At 42.1% G+C, this 16,381-nt stretch overlaps 1 long non-coding RNA gene across 2 annotated transcripts; it reads right to left on the reverse strand.

The window, feature by feature from the left end:
* Positions 1-189: 189 nt before the first annotated feature.
* On the reverse strand, positions 190-15,072 carry LOC128325792 (uncharacterized). 2 transcript variants are annotated; one of them, XR_008307631.1, is made up of 4 exons: positions 15,026-15,072; positions 12,172-12,384; positions 10,372-10,524; positions 190-494 (listed from the first exon to the last, which is right to left on the reverse strand). It is a non-coding gene; the product is annotated as an uncharacterized LOC128325792 (long non-coding RNA). The 2 variants fall into 2 exon arrangements; XR_008307630.1 differs by having other exon boundaries at positions 10,368-10,524.
* Between the last annotated feature and the right edge of the window lie 1,309 nt (positions 15,073-16,381).

Consider the following 16,381-nt stretch of genomic DNA (forward strand, 5'->3'; position numbering starts at 1 on the left):
AAAAATTTATCATCATGGTGTGTACACACAGTCCAATGCAAGATAGGCCTTTTGGCAAGGCAGATTCCTTGCAACACACGCTCCTAGGTACAACAACTTCAAGCAGGAAGGAGACCTCCCTGAGACACATGCTTTGAGAAAGACATGCTTTTAATACATGCTGTACAGAACAGCTGCTTTCTGCCAAGGTATGAATATGGAAAATTTAGAGCTTTGTTGTTCTTGGTTTGTTGAAAATGCCACCATAGTTTGTGCCCCACAGTTCCTTTTCCTGAAGGTGTCAATAAGCTCTCTGGACCTTATGGACCATGTGCCTACTCTTGCAGACTTCTTGCCTCTGTCTGTCTCTGCCTCTGTATGTCAGTCTCCATGAAGACTAAATCCTGGATGACTTGCAGTGGGGATCGCTCTACTCCTGCATACTCCCAACCGATATTCCAAAAGTGCTGAACACAGGACTGCTTTGTTGTGAATATTCTGCTAATGCCACAGGCCTGGATATGATAAAATAGGGTAAAATGATTACAGCCACATTGCCTTTTCCGGGTCTGAATCCATAGTTTTAATCCATTGCCTTTAATACTTTCAATCCATTGCCTTTTCCAGGTCTGAATGCATAGTTTTATCTAAACTATGTACATAGACAGGCCTGCATACAATAGCTCTGGTTATTATTGCAGCCTGCATGAAGTCACCTGAAACACATCTTGTAAGTTCTCTAAAACATGTGATCTAGTTCCACCAACATCTTTATTATCCTATATTATCAAAATTTAATAGTCCATATAGTGACCTGGTGTTTCAGATCTTAGGCCAAATATATCTGATTTTCTTTCCCAGCATTTCAGGTGCTCTAGGGAGTAATCCAAGTTCATCTCAGCACCGCTATTTTGGAATGTTTCCATATTCATATGAACATGGATGAGGTTTCCTCATAAGGTAAAGCTGTGGGGAGAATATGAGAGCAATGGGAGAGGGGGCAGAGGTAAGAAAAAGTGCAGAAAGGGTGGGGAGCAGACGTGCTAGAGAAGTGCTGAAAGAGATGAATAACCCTTTCGATTTAGCATTATTACTGGAACGTGGGTATTGCTATCATTTTGACCTGTGGGTTAAGGCTTTTAGGGAAGGGTTGTAGCTGAGTGGTAGTATATATGCTTTGCATATAAGAGGTCCCCAGTTCAATTCCTAGCATCTCCAAGTGGGGCTGAGAAAGACCCTGTCTGAAGCCAGTCAGTGTACACAGTACTGTTCTAGATGGACCAATGACTGACTCAGTATAAGGGAACTTTATAGTATGTATTCCTAGATGAATGTTCATTTTGAAATACCTAATCATGAGGTATCTTCTTGGCCACAGCTTTTAAGCAGCAAGGCATTCTGCCACTTGGGTAGCAGAACATTTTGGGCCAATCTTGCCAAAACAGTGTAAAGTCTAATCTACGACTGAATTTACTACTACTGAAATTAGTAGTGGTAGTATTAATTCACTCCTAATACTGAACGATTACTACTACTTTACCACTACTACTGAACAGTGTAAATTCTACTATTACACATTTCTATTTTTAATGTTTCTTCACCCTTATCCAGAGGAACAGGCTACTATACACATGGGGAACAGAGTCTTGACATAATGATTTGCCGAAGTCCACAAGATAATTTCATGCTGAAGTAGGACCTGAATGCAGATGTTGGTGTTGTAAACACAAAATTCTAGGCCTTACCAAATGGGCAAAGGGGCCTTTCAAAGTGGAGATTCTCTTTATATTAGCAAGGGGAGAGCAACTGGGCTTATTCAACGTCAGCACAGCATCTCCGGTGGCTGTTGTTTGTGTCTACCATGGCTTGTTTTTAAGACTGTGAGACTGTTTTTATATGCAGCCTAACCTAGGCTAGGGATGTCCAGCCTGGGTTAGGCTGTGTATGAGAACTGCTGGGATCAGACCCGATCCCACAAGGTTAGCACTGCTTATCCCCGCTTTTCAGCCCGGCTGCTAGCCGATGTTAAGTGAGTGAGGGCCCCTTAATCCAGGCTTGCTGCTCGTGTGCGGGTCGGGCTGCTTCCATCCCAGCTGCGCACAGAGATGGGAGCCTAGAGTGCCAATCTCTTGGGGGAATCTCCCAATGCATTGCATGTGTTACACAGTGCATTGTGGGATTCCTGGAGGCTGGGAATGTCATCCCGGCCTCCAGAGCTGTGTACTGTGCCATACAGAGGCACAATTAACCCTGGACTTCTGGGCCTAAGGCCAGGGCCTCCACAGCCCCTAGTGGCCCCCAAATCATCTTAGTCTGTCCGAAGTGGTGTGGTCACCCAGCTGAGTATGGTGATGCTTCATTTTCGGGGGGGGGGGGCGCCTCCAAAGACCTTTAGGTCCAGGGTCTGTACCTTTAGGTACAGCGCTGCTTATCTGGGAGTGCATTTCACACTCCCCAAACAAGAATTCACTCAGCTGGGGGGAAGATGAGTTTACCCAGTCTCCACACACACTTACACACACTTACACACACATACACTTCTGTCCAGTCTTTGAGCTCTATGAGTCTTTTGGCGACAGAGAACCAATTTTTTTTAAAAAAAAATCCATGTAAACTGCTTTGAGAACTTCTCCATTGAAAAGTGGAATGAAAATAGTGACAACAACAAACAACATAACCATAACCCATGATTGCTTCTTGTATAGAAAACATTTTCAGTTAAGAAAGTCTACAATAGAAGTGCTGTGATGTACAAAATTCCAGACAGTCTGCTCTTCAAGGGTTAATAGGATCTTTAGTGTCTCAAAGACACTGTTCATAAGGTTTTTTAGGTCTAGTCAGTGACAAATAAAACACCTCTTAAAAGCCAGCTAGGGACACAGAAACTCTCATATTGCTAATTTTCAAAGCTGATTTGGAAGCTGGTTCACATCAGAAGCACAAATGTCTCATATTTCTCCATCCTAGCTTCTGCTGTAATGTTCAAAATGAGACTCACAGATTTCTTCGCCAGTGAGACCTATGTGCGTCTGCAGTGATCTAGATTGCCAACTACCCATCCCACAGTCAAACAAAACGAGCCATTGCTTATTTGCATGTGTTAATTTATATAAACAGATTCACGTTCCAAAATGCCTATTGAGTCAGATCAAAGCTGGGTTTTGGGAAAGAAACCTATCAAAAATCCCTGCCCAGTTAGAAATGACATTTTTGTCTTCACACTTCCTTTATCTGTTCATTATGCTTTTTATAACATCTTATAATTGTGTTGTTAACAAGCCATGAACAGCAGTGCAATCTAAAAATAATTCTTTCATAGAGATTAGAATCAGACTTTGCAGGGTAAGGAAGCTGCAGACCTTCCTAGCAATAATGTTTGAATTATCAGTTTGTTCACAGAACACTTGAACTCAGCAGAAACAGAGCCATAAAAAGTCTTGAGCAGCCTATATTTCCTGCACATCATCCTGCAGTCAAGCAGCTGAATCTACATCTGCCTCCAAACTCATAGGCTGGTAGAGTTTGCTGACCTGTACTTTATTTATTTGAGGCAACCTGAGTACTTGAGTTCAGCATGGATCTGTGTGCTTTCCAAATGTCCATCTGAATCTTAAACATTAATGACACAATCCAACCCAAATTAAGCACTGTTAAGCATAATTAATTTCAATAGGAGAGATGCACATCCTTAACTGCCCCATTGAAATGAAAGGGATATCAAAATGTTAACTTTAGCTGGATTGTACGCTTAGGGCTAGAAATTTCTTGTTGTTGTTATTATTATTTAGCACATTTTTATCCTCCCAAGCCCAAGGTCTCAGGGCGGTTCACAACAAACAGAAACAAACAAACAAACAAAACAATTAAATACTAAAAACAGTTTAAAACAATCAATAAATAATCCAAAATTTAAAAAGTTACAAAGTTAAAAAGCTAAATGTTATGCTTGACATTCAACAGTGCATGCACAGTCCTTGTGGGTCCTTGACAAAGAGTTGCTGAGGCCTGCATCTTAAGGATTAGGGACTCTTTTTATATCTTTCATACTTAGGTACAGATGAGTGAGAGAGAACAAAATATGCCTATGGAATAGCACAAGAGTCCCCAGATGTTGTTGTATTCTTCTACCACAATGTAACTTCTACCACAATGGCCTTTGGCTGGGGATGATTGGAGTTGTATCCCAACATCTGGAAACCCAAGGTTGGAAACCCTTGAAAGAACATATCACAAATGAAGATTGCACACATGTAGAAATTGCTGTATTTCCTTCTAAAATGTATGCAAATAGCAAGTAGGAAATGTCTAGTATCCACTCGCATGTAAATGCATTCTAAACGGAGCATGATGATATCGACATATGTGTGTTGGGATTTGCTATAGACATTGGCCACATTCATACGTAACATGAAACTGGAAATGAAGGAGCCTCCAGTTTCCATTTCTATATGTCCGGATGCGGGCAGCCACAGTTTCACTGAAAAATGGACCTGCGGTTTCCCTTCCAAGACTCCAGTTTTTACCTTTAGTCTCTAATAAGTTCTGCTGCCTGGATCTCCAGTTCTGCGGTGCCAGTGTTACATACAACCATGGCACCGCAGTCTTGCTGCCCAGCAACTGGAGTTGAGGGGAGAATCTCCTCCCTCTCTCCAGCTGCTGTTGGCTGCCGGGGCTGTCCTTCAATCAAGGAGGAAGCTCAGGCAGCCAGTTCCCCCCGCCTCTGCAGTCTTGCTGACTGCAGAGAGGGAGCTCTCTGTGACATCCAAATTTGGATGGGAGAGTGTGTGTGTGGTGGGGGAGCAGAAAAGTAAATCGGACCCATGGTTCCGCGTTACATGCGAATGCAGCCATTGTCTCTGTTCTTGATCTCAAACATATATATTGGAATGTGTCTGTGTACTGGCTTGGGGGTGGAGTCACTGTATTTGTTTTAGGGATGTGCGTTTCGTTTCGGATACAAAACGTTTTGTGAACAAAACAGGTGATTTCGGCTGTTTTGCAACCAAAACAAAACACCCAGTGCTCAAAACAGAAAATGTTGTAGCCAAAACAAAACGTCCCTGTTTCTGATACAAAATGTTTTGTTGTTTCGGCTGTTTTGGAACTCCATTTTGCAATCGCAGAAAGTCTTTCTCCTTCAGTCTCCATTTTGAGTTTTGACATCTGTTTGAATTTCCAGCCCTTCCAGCCCACAGATTGGCCAGCGAAAGCATGGGCTGATCTGCTGGCAATTGCCTCCTTATTCCTTTTAAGCAAATTTAACGGTAAATTTTACCCTCATTGGCCAGTGGGGCAATTTGTATTTCATTGTTGTTGTTTCACACTGTTGTGTGTAGATCAATAGCATTTCGGGCGGGGGGATGTGGATGTGGATGACCTTTGGAAACCTGCCTGATTTTTTCCAAAGCTCTGCTGTTGTTACTGTGTGATGTTGATGTTATTTGGGGTGGATTGGGGGCAGAAAGGGGGCTTTAGGGGCAGAAGAGTGGTTCAGGTAGTAGTGCCCCAATGGGTGCCTGCTGCCACCAAGATCCCAAAGGAATTGGGAAAAGGGCTTATTTTTAAAGAATTTCTGAAGTTTACATGTCTTTGGGGTGGATTCGGGGCAGAAAGGGGGCCTGAGGGGTAAAACAGTGGGTTGGGTAGCAATGCCCGAAGGGGTACCCGCCACAACCCAGATTCCAAAGGAATAGGACAAAGGGCTGATTTCTTAGGAATTGTTGGAAGTTTACACTTCTTTAAGGTCCCCCCCCCCAGGGAATAATGGAGGTTTCAGCAGACCCATAACTCCACCTGGGGGGCACTGGGGTGGGCGGGAGTGAATGGTGGTGTAGTGCACATAGGGTGCCAACCGCTCCCATGGGTTGCTAACCCATGGGGTGCTGGTTCTGTTGTTTCTGAGGTGTTCTGAGTGTAGATTCTCTGGTAGCATATGAGATTTTCAATGACAAACCATGAATCCACTCTCATATGCTACCAGAGAATCTGAATCTACACTCAAAACATCTCAGAAACAACAGAACCCAGTACCCCATGGGTTAGCAACCCATGGGGGTGGTTGGCACCCTATGTGTTCTACACCATCACTCGCTCTGGGCCACCCTGGTGCCACCCAAGTGCAGTTATGGGGCAGGAATTATGGAGGTCCATCATTCCCTATGGGGAATAACTTTACAGACACACAAACTCCATTACATCTTTAAAAAACAGCCTTCTGCCCAATTCCTTTGAAGTAATTCTGGCAGCTTCCTTGCCCCCACTGGGCACTACCACCCACCCTACTCTGCTCTGGGCCACCCCTTTACCCCCAATATGAAGCTATACTTTTGCTAACTCCTCAATTCTTCCCTAAGGGAAAAATCCTATACTTCAAAAATTCACCAAAACCCAGCCCTTTGCCCAATTCCTCTGAAATTTGGGTAGTAGTTTACACCCATTGGGCACTACCACCCCCACCCACTAGTTTTTCCCTGGGGCAATTTTTTAAAATACAAAACATTTCGGATTTGGATTTTGCAATTTCAAACAAAGAACAAAATTGGGATGTTTTGGATTGGCTGGTTTCGAACAAAGAACAAAACGGGGGTATTTTGGATTCGGGGGGGGGAAACCCCAGGGGGGGAAATGCACAACCCTAATATGTTTGTCTTCTCCTCCTTACTTATCAAGGATAATTAATTTATCTGCAACAGTGTGCACCTTTAGTACATGTGTCCTATATTTGAGTATCTGCACAACATAACTGTTCACATAAGCACTGGATGTTCAAATTATTGATTCTTGGAAGATGAGATCCCCAAACAGCCATAGTTGGGGGGTTTTATTAACCAAGCCTTTCTCACATTTTCTTCCCAATTCTTTTTTTGTCTTTTTTGTTAGCACATTAATAATATATTATTAGAATTTGGAATATGGAGCAGATGGATTATTCGAAATCCTTGAAATCAAAATGCAAATGGCTTATACATCTATTTTGGCATGCAATTGTTTCACAAAACCTTCTTACTGCTCATTGTGATTTCCTTGGGTATCATGGATGGTATAATTTGCCCTCAAATGAGTTTAGAAATGACGGTTCCCAAGCAACTGAGATGGGACAGTTGAACAAGCAGTTAGCAGATAAGAAATACTTCAGAGATGGGCAGGGTTTATGTAGGAAGAAATATGTTGCCTACTGCAACACATTTGCTCCATAGTAAATAGACCTTGGGTTAGGGCGGTATAAAAATGTGCTAAACAAACAAACAAACAAACCTCAACTGATTTTTTAGGAATGTGCATGAACTGGTATTCGGACAGTTCGGCGGTGGGGGGGGGGTACCTATAAGTAGCAGGCAGGATGCCCATCACCCCCTGCCATGTTTTCCCCACTGGCACTGTTGCAAAAAATGCTGGCGTGTTGCCAAAAATGCTGCCGCATACTTCCTTGCAGCCCCTGTCAGCATTGTACCGGAAGTGGCTGGTGCGCGTGCACATGTCACGGGGGATGTCATGGTGTGCATGTCATGGGGCGTATGGGCAACCTCCCTACTATTTAAAGGTAACCTCCCCACCACCAAACTGTCCAAATGCTGGACCTCTGAACCGGTTTGGCGGACCGTAAAAGGACCACCGGACTGGTTCATGCACATCCCTACTGACTTTCAGTGAAACTCCTGTGGACCAAAGAACTGTTTATCTGTTGTACCAAGGGAACAGAAGTACCAAGGGAACAGAAACACCACAAAAAACAAATAAACAACAGCTTTGAAAATATTGTGAAGGAGATTCACATGTGTAGAAAATCCATTCTTTGACAGATTCATTGTGGGTGGTTTGTTCATTAGTGCTGGGGTTCTCAAACTTGGATCCCCAGATGTTGTTGGACTACAACCCCCATCATCCCCAGCCACAAGGGCCAAAGGCCATTGCTAATGAGCTTATGCAATGAGCAAAGTTAAACACAAAGAAGAAGTCTATATAATTGCACAAAGTCAATGCTCAAAGCAGCACTTACACAGCAAAAATAGCGGAAGAGAATGCAGGCATCTACTTCTGTGCCTTGTTGCACAAGCTCACCCTTTTACACTAGTGCAACACTAGTCTGCAATGCAAGCTCCTGACTTAGCATACCTGACTAGCGCAACATACTTGTGCAAGCACAAGAGTAATTTGGATGTCGGCCAATGTACCCAGATAGGTCTCCCCCCATGGTTTGGAATGCTGACCACCCAGCATTTGTCTGCAGAAGGAAACCCTCTACCAAGGGAATACAGATACACATTTGCCCATGCAGACAAATATTGTACTGAGGGAGAGCCAGAGGCATAGCTATGGAGCATTCAGACACGGATAGCCATCAAACTTCCATTCCCCCTGTACATTGCATCTGGCAACAATAATCATGCCTGAATAGGGCTCTCATGTGTTCAGTATTTCAGCCTAAATGCTCTTCACTCACCTCTTTCCCCAAGAAGCACAATCATTATGGTAAGAGTTTACAGAAAAATAAAACACCTTCCAGGTCCATCAAAAGTGTGCACAACTTTTGGATCCCAGCTTGGGGAAATCACATCATCATAATTTGAGGCCATCAAGGTATTCTCTAAGTGGGCCTGGTGTTCATTCACAGACAAACCAGCCCAACTGAATCCATCAAAGAATGGATTTTCTACACATTTTAAAGTATGCTTCCTCCCCAATTTCAGTTTTCAAAGCTGGACCCCTGTTGTTTTATTTGGTTTCCATGGCTTTATGTTTTATGACAGTGTGATTAACAATTTTGTTTCGCTACCATTGCAAACAACATGTAAGATATTCCATATGGTGGTTGCCGACAGTACAACTGATTCCATCTATAGGCATGAACCAAACACCTGTAGCTGAAATGATAGATGGATTACAGCTCAGCATGAGTTTACAGTAGGCAGTTAGCAAGCTATATAAATACCCAGTGATGCAGCTGGCGTATGAGTTGCATGCAGTGTCTCAACATCTGTCTACACAAATGAATGCAAATATGCCATGCCTTCATTTTAGCTCTTTCATTTTAGCTCTAACAATCCTCTGATAGATAGCTTTGTGATACCAGGAATTTGGCTTGCTCTTCACATAGTTAGTACAAAGCACACAACAATGAGAAGCTTAAGAATCAGGTGTATTCTGTCTCCTTTGGGCCTTTGGTAGTTTGCCACAGAGTTCAGAGGCCAGAAATAACCTATATCTCCTTGAAGTGCAAAATCATCAGCCTCTCCCGCCATATGATCCTTTAGCTCCTAATCTTTCCAATTCAGTGCAGTTTACATGTAAACCAAACAAGAATATATCCTGGATATTTAAGTGTTGTTTAATGTATATAAGAAAGCTTAAACACTGGTTAAGAAAACTTCATGGTCTGGATGTTAGGAACATAGGAAGCTGCATTATACTGAGTCAGACCATTGGTCCATATAGCTTAGTATTGACTACACAGACTGGCAGGGGCTTCTCCAAAGTTGCAGGCAGGAATCTCTCACAGCCCTATCTGGGAGATGCCAGGGCGGGAACTTGGAACCTTCTGCATGCATATGCTCTTCCCAGAGCTGCTTCATCCCCTAAGGGGAATATCTTACAGTACTCACATATGTAGTCTCCCATTCAAATCCAACCAGGATCAATCCTGCTTGCAAAGGAGTCAAGTCATGCTTGTTACCACAAGACCAGCGATCCTCCCATAAATGTTACAATAGTACAGGATGTTACAATAGTGCAGGAACATATTTGCCACATATTAAGGCTATGTACATGACTGTGTGGGAGGGAGGGTGGGCAGATGGAGGAAGGAGGGAGGGTCAAATTCTAAGCACCTGACTCTGTTTGCCTCACACACACACGACCCCAGCACTGGAGTAAAGGGTGTGCTCACACCCTTAACCTCGGCTAAAGGCTGCAGTAAAAAGTAAGGTTAGATGGGTGGGCAGCGCTGGGATCTGTGTGGATTCTGGAGCTGCACACAAGCAGCCTAACCCGGGCTGGGCTTCCCTAGCCTAGATTTGGCTGCTCATGTGAATAGGCTTAGTGAATCTTCGTAACTGTTAGTAATGTTTCTGTCTTTAACTTTTAGATAGGTTTTTCTTGATATTTTCACTTGGCCTCTTCAGAAGTCCATCACTGCCAGATCATTACTTTATGTTGCAATTTACAGTCCTGGAGCAGACGTCCTTTTTGCATGGCAGCAACCTAGCAGTCACTAAACTGCTGGTCTGTGGTCTGTACTAGGCACACTTCTAGACCACATTGCTGATCAGCAACTAAAGGGAGGAGGTGTCTACTTATGGGGAGGTTGCAGAATCATGAAAGGTGGTAAAACAGATCAGCACTGTCCCCACAAAACAATGTGACACAACATCATGGGTAAAATGGTTACTTACCTACCCATCATCTTAAGCATTCGAAAGCATCCCCATAAGGTCACCACATCTCCCTCTTCGAATTGACAAATGATGCTGGATAGCAGTGTTTCTTTTTGTAAGTCTGCAAGCTTGTACTGCATGCAGTGGGGTCATTTGCTTAGTATGCTGAAAAATGCTGTATGTGACAGAATAGGAGAGGCATTTCTTTTAGCCAGCAAATCATCTCAGGTAACCTCCCGTTGAGCTTCCAGCTGTTTCTCTAATGCTCTACGATGCCCCTCCATTACCTAGCAGGACTAAACGTCCACCTCGAAATAAGCTGTAACAAATTATAATAACAGGTATTTGAAATAGAGTAAGGTTTCATTGTTGAAATTTAAGATGACAGTTCATATGATTGACATTAGGGTAAGTCAAGCCTCCTACCTTAATTTGGGAGCTGTGTGCCCTCTCAATTTTCGATCCTGTGTCAAAAATCAAAATCGTGAAAAAATCATGTTTGTCAATCATGTGAACTGCCCTAAGGTTCCTGACCTACATTTTTCTGACTGCTAAAATCAGTTTTTTCAGTAAATTAAATTGCATAATAGTACAAAAGCTCATAAGTTAAAACCTCTGTGCGCGCACACACACACACACACACACACACACACACGCAAGTACAAAGGAATATGTTGTAGGGACCCAGAGTGCAAAGCCAATTAGAAGATGCTTCTGATGGAATTCAATAGAATTCCATCAAATATCATTTAGTGTTTATATATTGAAAACATAGGGACACAACTCAAAAGTCTAGATTTTCAAATGTTGGCAAATTTTGCAGAATTGTTTTTAGCCCCTACGTCCTATGCCACCTTTAACTTGTTATGCTTATATCTCATTATAGTTCTATTCTGCTTGTGAGTAATGGCTTCCAAGATGTAGGCCAATGGATACTGTTGTCTCATCTTTCATTTTAAGCTGTGTTCATTAATACATTTATTCATGGTTACATTTTATTGATTCAAAATGCCCTTATGCTGTCTGTGAATCTTATTTATGAGTTTACAAGCTTAATGCAGGAACCTAAGTCTTGATTTTTAAGAGACAGTCTGTAATGCATTGCCATTAGGCAAAATGTGTGATCTCATGATTCCTGGATATTGTAAAATCTAGGTTTTGGTTGGAAGACAGCGGTCTGAGTACTCTTAAGCCAGTAAAATTTGTAACTTTCCAAAGGCTTGCCAAGAAGCGAGTCTTGAGCATTTCAAACCCCCCACAACCCTTTTGATATATCACGAAGGAGTTTTAGTAAACGATCCACCAGAGTTGCTACCACAGATCCCAGAAAATTATCATCACATGCATGCAATTTATATACAATAAAGTTGCTTTAAATTCCACACTGCAACAAATAATTTGAGAGGGCAAAGTTTGCAAGCATTAATTGTGACCATGTGTGGCTTGAATATCATGTATTGGTAGCATTGGATTTCTATATTTCTGTGCAATCCCACTCTAGACCACATTCAATATATTATATTGTGCTTCATACAGTTCTCATAAACACGAGCCAGAAAAGAACAAGAATTGTTAGCTGTGTGCCATATTTGACATCAGTTTTGTATGGTGCAGGAAATAGGTGAGTACACAGATGTAAATTAAGTTGGCAGATTCTTCTTCACCATGTGCTTTCATGTTCAATATTTCTACATGAAAATGCAACTATTCTCAACCACAATCTCATTCTGTTCCCTTATAAAGGAATCACTTCAGACCTTCATATCAAAGCAACAGAAAAAGAAATCTTGCAGTACAGTTCTAAAATCCTAAACATATTTACCTGGGAGTAAGTTCCACTGTTCAGGCTTGAAATGCCCAGTTTAGGGATTCCTTATATGCACACGAGCACTTTGGTCACTGAAATCCATGCTTTCCCGTTGACTTCTTGTTAGTATATAAAAGATTAGAATATTCATATATCGCTAAAAGCCTGGCCAGTCCAAATATCTTACCACACATCCAGAAGGCACTTAGGGCTAAGCTTTTTGCAATCCTTCAAAGAAACAGAAGAATGGAGAGCCATTACCAAGGACATCTCTCTATGTTTCTTTATTAGATACACAGAAGAGACTAGCACCAGGCCACGGCACTTTGGGCTGACCAGAAATATTAGAAATATAACCAAGACCAAAATGTAAATAGGGCCCAAGATATGTAGAGTCCTAATGTCTAATGAGGGAATACTGTCTCCCCAAAGCCGTCACTATTTAAAGTGCTGAAGAGTTGGTCTAATTTCAAGATGTGGTTCTGTCTGCCAGGGTCGAGTGAAAATGATGCGGATGATGACAATGATTATGAAACTATGGAGTAAATGGAATGTCAAAGAAATGCCAAGTTGACAGCCTGCACAAAGCACAAGGCATGAATATGGAAGGGCTGATTTGATTTTTTTAAAAAATAAAAAGCAGAATCATAACTTATTGCTAAGAAACCTTCACTAAAGCTATTGGATTTCCACGAAGGGCAAAAACTATTTCTTATTTTAAGGGCTCTATACAATTATCTTACCTTGGAAGGAAGAAGGGTAGACTTATTTTTGCCAGGAGCTGAATCTGTGGTTCCAGTGAGTCTGGCTATTGCCTAGACTTATTCCCACCAGACTTTAAAAGATCCTTGAGTTTTCTGCCACATCAGGTACTTCTATAATGATCTTCTAACCTTATTGCCATTTATACTAGGGAGATATTCTTGCCTTCTCATAGGAACTAGCTTTAGTGCCAGTTCATTGCTAAGAATGAGTCAATGTGATAATTTAACTTGTTGACAAATAAACATTGGAGAAGAGAAGCATATAGCATTACCTTGGAAAACTGCACTGTGGGATTAGCATTCCTCTACATTTAAGTTCTAAGCATTCATTACCTCACCCTTTGCCAAAACTGGGCTTTCATAGTCAAAAGAATGTTTCCATTTAAACTTCACATTTAAAATTCTAATAAGGTGCTGGATCTCACTCGGACAAAAAAACTGATACTGCTCTAGCTTAATTTGAACACAGCTAGAGAAACGATCCATTTTATTTTACTGTCTGTTCCAATTAATAAGAAGCATTCACTCCTCACACTTTATATTGTGAGACGGAAAGGTTGAAATTAGTGTCATTCCAAATCCTATAAACAGCCATTCTCTGTAAAGCATTTAAATACTTCTTTGTCCTTGATTTATACAGGATCTCACCTGCAGTAATATTATGGTAATGGCAGTTTAGAAGAATATGTTGGAATTCTCTTTTAAATGCCTTGTATAATTTTTAATTAGAATTTATGGTGGCTGTTTGGAGAACTATATTAAGCACATTGAATCCAGATGGCATTGTGGTTTCATCCACCAAAGTTGCCTCATCAGCTAAGAGAAGTATTACGATCAATATGTTTATTAGTCATATTTAATAGTGTACACTAAGCTGCAGAAGATTACTGCTCCTGCCAGTTACTTGGAAATATGAAGTGCAAGACTTGTTTAACCTTGTTGGTGTGTTCCAGTAGCTTCAGGATTACAGTATTTTCAAAACGTGAAAAGAATTCTCTTTGTTATGCTTAGACTAGTTTGGAGAATGCTGTACTGGAACTCAGAATCCATCTGGGGCATTGTCCTTGCCCACATATAGAGGGAACCCCATAGAGCTTAATATAACAGAGCTTTCTCCCACAGTGTGCACATGGCATGCATACAGATAGTGCACCAGTTTCCAAGCTCATATTCTTTCCTTGACTGAGTGGAAGGTGTGGGTTGGATGAAGATATGGGAGGTGTGCACAGGATAGCCCTTCCCTTTAATTGCTTGTTGTGATTCCTGCATGTATGCCCATCTGCATGACATGCATGGGATGGGGGAGGAAACAAGGTTCTTGTTATTCCCCATGGGGATTCCTCATACGCAGGCACTGGGCTCAATAGCTCAGCTCATCTACGAATGATTTAGCACCAGGTTCCCCATGAACATGAGGTGCACTACAGGCTAGAGGCAGCCCCCTTTCAGTCACGCTCCGCTCCCAAGGAGGATGGCTTTCCTCACCGGGCCGGATGGGCCGGCTGTCTCCGAGGCCAAACAAGGCTCCATGGCACTGCAGTATCATTACGTTGGGGGTGGGGGGGATTCTGATTTAGCGGCTAGGTGACTCTGACTAGGTGAAAGATATAAGAGTAGTATTTTGAGTTTGGGAGCTTAGCTGCTTTTCTAAATGTGGGTTTTAATAATCAAATGCATGTCATTTATTTTGGCAAGACAACATATGATCCACTTGTGTACATTTCATGAATCAAATAAAAGTGAGCATACGTACTGAAGCTCCAAATATTGTATAACTGTGAATTGCACAAATGTTATTATATACACTCAGAAATGAGAGAGAAGCAACATGAACAACGAACACAATATTTATATACCGCTTTTCAACAAAAGTTCCCAAAGCGGTTTACATAGAGAAATAATAAATAAATCAGATGGATCCCTGTCCCCAAAGGGCTCACACAATCTAAAAAGAAACAGAAGATAGACACCAGCAACAGTCACTGGAGGTTCTGTGCTGGGGGTGGAAATGCATCTAGTTGAAACTCTATGAAGAACAAAGTTGAAACAAGTCTCCTTTTATACTGGTTCAGAATAGTGTCTCTTTTTTTAGGCATTAATCTCACCATGATCTTCTATATTATTAATTCTCCTGGGTGTGCCTTGGAATGTGCGTCCCAGTGCCCAGCTGATTGGCTGGGCGGCGGAGGCACCTGATTGGCGGAGGCGCACCCAGGAGGATTGGTTGCCATGGCGGTGGCAGCTGGCTGCAAAGGCCAGAGGCGGCAGCAGGCCCAGCACGGCCATGGAGGCAAGGCCCAGGAGGAGCGAAAGAAAGTGGGGGGGGGGAGAAGTGGCGGTGGGAAGGAGAGGCAGCTGGGCCTAGCATGGGCTGGCCGTGGTTAGGAAGCGGAGAATGGAGCAGAAGGTGGAGGGTGGGGGAAGAGGTAACTGCCGGCCGGCCTCAAAGAGCGCACAGATGCTCTGTGCGGGGTCAGCTAGCAGAAATAATTTTATCCGGTACCACATTAGGATATGGCAGATAATAGTTGGAAATGCTATTATGTGCCACCTGTTTGCTGTATGAAGTGCGTTCCTTAAAAATAAAAGCAAACTTCATTCTTTAGTGCAGTCTGGCTACAGGCCTCTTTTTCAACAAAATTATATAGCATTGCAGATTGTCATTAGAAGCATTCTAATTGCCAAGTTTTGTATATTCACTGTTTACATCTCATTTTGAATCACAGTTTCAGCTTGTACACAGTCAGTTTACATAGAAAGTCACATGATGCTTTATCTGCTTTCATCCATTTGTGTGCTATTATGAACAGGTTGTTCATGAATTTTAAAATTTCTCACATTATTCTTGGGGGGAAATAATTATTACACACACTATGGGCTGATTCACACGTACTGTAAGTCAATTCCTTGACTTCTCACCAGTTGATTGTTCCACAGTTGAAGACTAACAGGTGGTGTGTGTGTGTGTGTGTGTGTTCACACACACACACACACACACACACACACACACACACACACACACACACACACACATGTTTTGGGCAGTATAGAAATATGCTTAAATAAATAAATATATTGAGTCCCTTAAAAAGCATTGGCTGACATGCTGTGCAACATTATGCATGCAGTGGAACATAACATTTGTGCAATTGCACAAGAGTGCAGTTGTACAGTGCATAAGTTGTGCAAGCAGAGTTGCATGTCAGTGGAGCCATTATGTACAATATATATACTGTAAGCACAATATGTCAGCTATTATGTTTGAGGCATTGTGGAATTCTATATGTGGTACCTGAGTTGTGATGTCTCATTCACTAGGGGCTGAAGTCATCAAGTGATAAACATGCAAGATGAGTTACAAACAGAAACTAAGAACTAAAAGGGAACTCACACCACCACTGGCATTTTTGGATCTTTTGTTGCTAGCACTCAAGGGAGACCTGTTCCAAATCAGGACCATA

This window comes from Hemicordylus capensis, chromosome 5, assembly GCF_027244095.1.
Source record: "Hemicordylus capensis ecotype Gifberg chromosome 5, rHemCap1.1.pri, whole genome shotgun sequence".
In the NCBI taxonomy this organism is placed as follows: Eukaryota; Metazoa; Chordata; class Lepidosauria; order Squamata; family Cordylidae; genus Hemicordylus; species Hemicordylus capensis.